Source organism: Natator depressus, chromosome 9 (genome assembly GCF_965152275.1).
Source record: "Natator depressus isolate rNatDep1 chromosome 9, rNatDep2.hap1, whole genome shotgun sequence".
Taxonomy (NCBI): Eukaryota; Metazoa; Chordata; order Testudines; family Cheloniidae; genus Natator; species Natator depressus.
In genome coordinates, this window is record NC_134242.1 from 66,691,559 (window position 1) to 66,700,056 (window position 8,498).

At 42.3% G+C, this 8,498-nt stretch overlaps 1 pseudogene; it reads right to left on the reverse strand.

The window, feature by feature from the left end:
- Nucleotides 1-1,541: 1,541 nt before the first annotated feature.
- On the reverse strand, nt 1,542-3,136 carry LOC141993224 (SCAN domain-containing protein 3-like; annotated as a pseudogene).
- Between the last annotated feature and the right edge of the window lie 5,362 nt (nt 3,137-8,498).

Genomic DNA, 8,498 nt, shown 5'->3' on the forward strand with positions numbered 1-8,498 from the left:
CTCACTTCCTCAAGCTCCACTTCACCCTTACCTCAGGGCCTCCTTCCTTGTGTATGATATGGTGTGTACTACTCAGCCTCTCCAACAGCACAACTTCCTCCCACAGCTCCTGACATGCACACCCACCTGACTGACTGGGAGGCTTTTAACTAGTTTCATCCAGCCCCTGATTGGCTTCAGGTGTCCCAGTCAACCTAGCATTCTCCCTGCCTTCTGGAAAGTTCTTAATTGGCCCCAGGTGTCTTAATTGACCTGGAGCAGCTTCCATTTCATTTAACTTGGTACCAGGGATTTGTTTAGCCTGGAGCTAATATATCTATCTCCCACTACTTTTCTATAGCCATCTGGCCTTGCCCTATCACATACCAAAGTGCCCAGGAGTTCCAATGATGTGCTGCAGTGGCCCAGGAAGAGGGTAGACTGTGGTGCATCATGGGAGATGTAGTCCAGCCATGGAACTCTACTCCCAGAGAAAGGGGGGCATGAAGCACCCATTCTGCTACTCACTCAAGGCACCATACTAGTATATTTGAATCAAAATACTCTATTTTCAACCAACAATAATCAGTTTAAAAAAATTCTCCAAAAAGTCTAAGTTTTCTGGGGAGAAGGGGACATTGTCTCCTCACTCTATTCAACATTTCATGTATTTTGACCTCTAGCTCATTCTTGATGAACTTTTATGTAATATGTTAATTTGGAGTTGTTCTGTTGTGGCACATGTGTCACAAGAAGGTATGTTTCTGGTACCTGCCTGGACAAGCACAGCTTCTGTAATCTGGTGTGAATTCTCATTATGATGCATGAGAAATCTTGCTTTCTGTGAATACTGTGCAATATTCATCCAAATCAATACCCACAAATATTACTGGCTCTAAGCTCTCAATATTTACAGGAAGTACTCAGGGCTGTGAGAAGTCACAATGAATATATTTAAAAATCCAAATTAGTGCATAGAAAATATTGTGTAATATTTCTGAGCTCTCTTCTTAGTATTGCTTAACAAATATTTAGTAACTTAACTTACAAACGTTTCTGTCCCTTGAGCTCTAGTAAGTGCAATGAGCTTCCATTAGGCAGAGGAAAAATGATCCAAGAAGCAGTTGTCACACTTGCTACTAAAAATTATCTTTGCCATTCAGTTTAAATGGCTATTCTTGGTATATTTGCAGCCTTTCTTTATCATAAAGAGAATTTTGTGTCTCATGTGGCTTGGCTTCTATAGTTTCTCACGGATTGAAACTGCTATGCCAGAAAACTAGAGATAAGGTGTGTGAGGTTATATATAATTGGTTCCCCAACTTTTCGGCATCACGCCCCCTTTTAAATTTTTGAGAAACCCTCATGCGACCCACCTCTCCTTTACCATTATTGAACCCCCCTTCTAAAAATTCAATTCTTAATTTAAAATTAAAAATAAACACAAAAACTTGGCATGAAATTTTTTATTTAAAATTAAAAATAAGCACAAATAATTTTCTTGGCACAAAAATTTAATAAAAATGTAATTTAAAATAAGAAATAGCATAAACAAAACAATTTTAATGTGAAGGATGATGCTGCATTTTCTTCACAAGTTGGGAAATCCTAGATCTGAAAGATGAAAGTGCGCAACGCAAATAGTTTTCGACATCCAGTCGATTCCTTTGTTTCATTTTTATTATGACTAAATATGAAAAGCTTTTTTCACAGAGGTACGTGGACAAAGACGGAAGAATAATACATAGTGCTTCTTCTCCAACTTTTGGGTAAATTGGGAAATATTTTATCCAAAATTCCTCCAGGCTTAAGTTTTCGAAAATATCTTTCACACTTGAATTGTATTTCATTTCAAGTGGTTGTTCTTGCAATACTTCTGGCAATGAATCAACATCAACGTTCCATGGATTACATGCTAATTTATGAATGGGGTTGCCAGAAAAGTTGTCTGGAAAATAGCGGATGAATTCATCAGCAAGGCAGTCCAGATGAAACACAATTTTGTTCTTCGCATCCTCTTTGCAAAGTTCTTGGAAACCTTCATTTTCAGTGAGTGATGAAAATGTTGGAAAAGACTAAAAGTTAGGCATCTAAGCTTGCATTCGATGTTTTCAAAGCTTGATTTTGTCTGTAAACACTTTGATGACACTGTGGTGCGCTATAATGTTTATTTACCTTTGGAAAGCCGTCGTACCTCTGTGTGAAACAAAATAATTTTATGATCCACTCCCAAATCCGCGCAAAGAGCTGCAAAAAAGCCTCATATTTAAAGTGCTGTCAATTTTGTGAAGAACAACTTTGATGGCCAAATTCAATGAGTCAAGTAGGTCATCTGGAAGCGTTTTAGCAGCCAACGCTTGTCTATGTATAACGCAGGTTATGGCTGGATTTTTTTCTTTCACTGATGTCACGAATCCAGAGCAAGAGCCGAGCACCGTCTGTGCATACACCAACCAGTTTTTCCCATGAAAGTCCATTTTCTTCGAAAAAGTCAGAAACCGTTTTCATAACATCAGAAGCCTTTGATGTGGTCGTCAATTCCTTCGCAAAAAGCAATTCTTCTTTCACAGTTCCATTGTTAATTAATCAAATGTAGACCAGCAACTGACAGCATTGTGCTACATCAGTGGTATCGTCGTACTGAATTACGAAAAAAAGAGAAGCTTTCACTGCCTCCACAACTTGAAGTTTTAGATCTTTCGCCATGTCATCAATGCAACGTTTCACAGAATTGTTGGAAAGCGAAATTTCCAATATTTTTTTCTTGCTTTCCACACCAAGCACAATATCACCTGCTTTCAACAAGCAAGGCTTCACAAGAGTTTGTCCTGTTATGTGTGCTTTCTTGGCTTTAGCGATGAGCAATACGTAAGATGCTTCTACCACTTTGGCTGACACTTGATGAAAAGCTCCAGTCATGTCTAGCTTCATGTGTTTTAAATTTTGAAGTTTATCAGAAAAAACTCTTTTGGTTTGTTTTTCAAAGCACTGTGGTTCTTTGTCAAGTGTCGCTCAAGATGACGAGGTCTCAAAGCATCGTTGCTGAGAACTGCGTGGCATACTACACATTGAGGATGATCGATCCCGTTTTTTCCATGACGATGAAACCATACTTAATGTAATCTTCATCATACTTCCTTTTCTTAATCGTGGCCATAATATACTAATTAAAAAAAATCTATAAAAATAATTTTCCTGATTCGTGAATAATAACAGACGCAAGTTAATTTGAGTTATTGCAAACATTTATTTATACTACTGTTATGTACGGATGCGTGCTGCCCTATATATACCCCACCACCAGTCTGGCAAGTAGCCAGTCTTGCGCGGTGAGTGGTGGAGGTAACCACTCCCATGATAGAACAGTCTCGAACACTCTCGCGAGCGAGCTAGGAAGTTTTAAAAAGTTCCATTGCTTTCTACATCATTCTTCGGCCTCCCCACCGACCAAAACGGCACTCCTGCACATCGAAATGCAAAAAAATAAAAAATATTCGCATTTTGTGTTATGAAATTTGAAAACATTACAGTTAAATACTTTTATTTATAGTTGTATTTTTATTATTATTGTATTTTATGTTACATCTTTATTCTTGTCTACTTATATTTATAATCAAAACTGAGAAGATTGTTAATACTTAATTGTAGTTAAATAATATAGGCCTGTAATTGGACAATGTTATGAATAATTATTATTATGTATACAGAGATGTATAATTTATTGTCTGTTGGTCTGTTATAGGGGTGGGCAAACTTTTTGGCCTGAGGGCCACATTGGGGCTGCGAAATGGTATGGAGGGCTGTGCCTCCCCAAACAGCCTGCCCCCCACTCCCTATCTGCCCTCTCCCACTTCCCGCCGCCTGACTGCCCCACTCAGAACCTCTGACCCATCCAAACCACCCGCTCCCTGTCTCCTGACTGCCCCACCCCCGATCCACACCCCCACCCCCTGACAGGCCCCCCTGGGACTCCCACGCCTATTCAAGCCCCCTGATCCCTGTCTTCTGACCCCCCCCCCCCAAACCTCTGCCCCATCCAACTGCTCCCTGTCCCCTGACTGCCCCCCAGGACCTCCTGCCCTTATCCAACCTCCTTTCCCCCCACTCCCTGCCCCCTTACCAGGCTGCTCAGAGTGGCAGGACTGGCTTATTGGAAAACCTGGGAGGTGGGTGGGTGCAAGCTGTGCTGGCCATGCGGCAGCATGGCTGTGAGGGACGGGGGACAGCAGGGGAGGGGCTGGGGGGCTCAAGGGCTGGGCAGGACAATCCCGTGGGCTGGATGTGGCCCGCGGACTGTAGTTTGCCCACCTCTGGTCTATTAAATAAATCAATTAAATAAATAAAAAATGTTTACGCTGATAAAAAATTCTTTTCGATATGAAAATTTCACAGCCTTGCACCACCCTGAAATTTCTTCATGGCCCCCGAGCGGGGTGCCCCCCCCCAGTTTGGGAACCAATGTTATATATTTATTGGACCAACTTCTGTTGGTGAGAGAGACATGCTTTTGAATTACATAGAGCTCTTCTTCAGGCCTGGAAAAGGTACTCAGAGAGTGCCACAGTTGTATAACAGATCAAACAGATAGTTTAGCATTAGTAATTAGCAAATATGCTAAGGGACCGTTCAAGGTGAAGTGGCCCATTAACACCCCTGGAGTCATGGGACAAAAAGAGGGGTTAGTGGGTTACAGGTTGTTGTAATAAGCCATAAATCTAGTGTCTTTATTAAGATCACAATTTTTAGTGTCTAGCAGAGTTATGACCTTGAATGGTCTGTTAGAAAATGTGCTATTTATTCCAAACTATTTATTCCATCTTGTATTTAGCTGTGACACTCAGTTCCTTTCCCAGACCTGAAGAGCTATGTGTAGCATGAAAGCTTTTCACTTTCATCAACAGAAGTTGGTCCAATAAAAGATATTACTTCCCTCACCTTGTCTCTCAGCTACAACAACACTGCAGATACCAGAAAGCTGCACTTTTTGGTGACTCTAGTGGTGTGGAAAGAAAAAAATCACAAGTAATTGACTCAATGCTGCCACAAAACAAAACAAAAATACCTCAGAACCATCCAGTGGAGACTTGATGAGGATGTTGTTATAATTCTTTACTTTACTATGGTAGTGTCTATTGGCCAGCCAGGATCAGGACTCCATTGTGTACTGTACAGGTATAGTTAGGCAATCCCAGCCCCAAAGAGCTTACAACTAAATAGACATAAGAAACCAAGTTGGGGGAAAGGAGTAGGATACTCAAGCAAAGCGATGGCTAGATCGCCAATTTTTCAACACATCTTTGAGCAGGGTCACTTAGAAGGGGATTAGCTCAACAGAAAGGCAAATAAAAGGAGAGGGGCTAAGTGAGGGATTGCTGGAAGGAAGGGAGCATGCTGGCAGGTGGAGTGAAGCTGAGGTGAAGAGACGGAGGGAAGGTCTCGGAATCAATGGTCAGTCAGCACAGGGAAGAGAATTTCCAGAGTAAAAACTGTGGAAAGCAGCATGAAGATACCAGAGTCTGAGATTTCCTACTGCAGAATGTGCTGAGGCTGTTTCTGTTTCCACTGGCTTAAGAGTTTGTTCCTTGGGTCCTTGCTCTTCCCTGGAACCTATCTTCCCCAAACCTGACTGGGGGAGAGGTGGGCACTATATGTTTCCTAGTACCTGCCAGGGGTGGGGAATGGGGAGAGCATCCCTGATCAATTCTGTCTGGGGTGTGCTATGGCTGTTATGGCCCAAGGCTTCATTTTTGCAGAAAGTTAAGTTCTACACTTGCAATCAGATGGAAGAAAGAAGCACTCTGATTTAAATGAAAAGAAACTGATGGGAACGTGTTGCTTGAAGCTGTTCCTATAAAAGATGGTATATGAAATAGTTTGAGCAATTGGACCACTTGCTCCCAACTGCATGTGCAAAAGATATTAAAAGTTATGGATGCTTTAAACAATTTAAAATATATTTCACTTTAAATTATCTTCATTAACTGTGTTTTAGAGTTGAGGATTTTTTTTTAGCAACTATGACTATGCTTTTCACTTCAACAGCATCTATATCTGGGATAAGAGAATGACAGCCAGGCAGACACACTGGGAGCAAGGTAAAATATGATGAGGAGGGGGCACTTGCTTGATTCCTTTGGTCAAAGTGATAGGTTTTTAACATCAGCTTGCTGTGTGACAAGCTCTGGAACAGCAGGCTGCATGAAGCTCAATTGTTCTGTGTCACAGGATAAGGGAGTTTGCTACAGAGCCTGTGTGTAGTAGTGTCACAGTGTCTGAAAGTCAACCTATTGGCTGAATAATATGAAAACCATGCTGACTATGAGAGCTGTTGACAGATGCTGTTTTTTGGTGTCCAAGCTTGGATCAGGACGTAGAATGGCATGTGCACATTGCATCTTGACAGCCTTGGAAATGGGCCCGGTCCAGGACAGATGATCCATGCTGCCCATTCCAGGCAGCCCAATAAATACTTTTAAATAATTGATTCATGTCCCAGATGGCTAGAGGTAACAGCCATAAACAGGAAAACTTTCATTAGCACAATTTAAATTTTAAGATTTCCTTTTTTTTTATACTGTTGTGTCATGCAATGACCTTTATTTTGCTGTGTATCTGGGTCTCAGATACTCATCAAAAGCTAACTAAAGCAATTAATCAGCCACTTATTATCCTTCTTGTAACAATTTAATAGAACACTTTCTCTGAATGGTGAAAACATTAACAAAAATGCTCACGTACATGGTTATCCCATAGTGTCAAAAATATTTAAGTATGTATTTATAGAGTAGATTGGTCAGGTACTGTGGAAACTCTGACAAAATTTTCTATAATGACCTCTTCGACTGGCTTTCTTTATAAGCACCCACAGAGAAAAAGCAATCACAAGTGAGACTATTGGACAAAGATGAAAATGAAAAGGGAGTTTGCAGCAGGCTTTCCAGATCTAGTTTTGCAGACATACTGATGTGACTTTTTCTTAGTAATAAAAAAGTGTAGTATATGACACTAAGGTTAAACAATGGTTGAGTGATCTATCCTGAGATACCAGTGTGAGATTATAGGGGATAACACAGGGAAGAACGTTGAGATAAAATATATTTAGTTCAGTGTGAAAATCTAACATTTATCTTCTTAGAAAATGGGATGATGGAGTAAGAAGGATGGAAGACACCCACATGAAGCCCAGCCTACACTGCACTTGGAGTAATTCTGAGTCCTAGCCTTGTGCAAAGGGAAAATTCAACTGCATTAAACTGACTCCATTTCCCATCCTATGCCTGCAGATCAGCCAAGTAAACAGGTATGTAGGCTGTGCAAGGCAGGTGAGATGATGACTCTCATTATGTATATAGTGTTTCCTGTACCAATTTGCAACCTTCCTGCCTGGGGCTGGTGATAAGGAGGAAGTAGTGAGCGCACAGGATTATTTGATAATGAAATTGCTTTTTTCTGGGTTTTAAACCTTAGCTTACAGACTGGAAGCTATATTCACAGAAAAAAGAGTCAATAAAATCACATTTGTCTGGAGTTTTGCTTTTAGCTGGCATATGGAGAAGGTTATTCATCCAGTGTTTGGCAAACAGCCTCACTTAATCAACACTATCATGCTGCAGGCAGGGGCGGCTCCACCAATTTTGCCACCCCAAGCAGTCGCAGCCGAATTGCCACCACCACGCCCGGAAGAGTGACAGAGCTGCTGCCGAATTGCCGCCGCGGGACACGGACGGCCGCCCCATTCTGAATGCCGCCCCAAACACCTGAGGGTGGCTGACTTATGCAGTGGGTCTAATTGTTTTTAAAGCTACAACGCCATTTCTGGGCCAGCCCCAGCAGTTCCAGGCCCTCAACACAAATTGTTAGAGTGGTGAGCCCACCCCATCCAGCTGCAAGTGATATTGAATCTACTTCTGGGGGCAGGGCCGTCCTTAGGATTTATGGGGCCCTACGCAGTATTATTAAACTGGTACCCCTATGCTCCACTGAAGGTGGTCCCCAGCTGGTGCTGCTGACCCCCGTGTGTTGAGGTGGCACAGCCATCACCCTTGCCCGCGGACTCCCAGAACCACCCCCCCGCATTGCTGACACACACCGAGTTTCGTAAGCAGCAGCCATTGCGGCAGTGGCTCAAGGCAGGCTTCAAGCTGTCACATGCAGGCTGCATCTTGCCTTAGCCCCTGGCCCTTCTGCAACCCCGCACCTCTCCTGGCTCACCACGAGCATTTGACAGGAAGTACCAAGCGGTAATAACAACAATAATAATACAAGTGTGTGTGTATGTGTTTGTGCGTGTGTGTGTGTGTGTGTGTGTGAGAGAGAGAGCCAGTGCGTGTGAGAGAGAAAGAGAGAAAACCAGTGTGTGTGTGTGTTTAGCACTGTGTGACTGAGTGTGTGTTGGGGAGTGAGAGACTGTGTGTGTGTGTTTGTGACAATCTGTACTGGGGAACTGTGACTTATGAGAGGCAGAGTGTATGTGGGTGTGAGAGCCAGTCTGTGTGTGAGAGAGACTGTATGTGTGCATA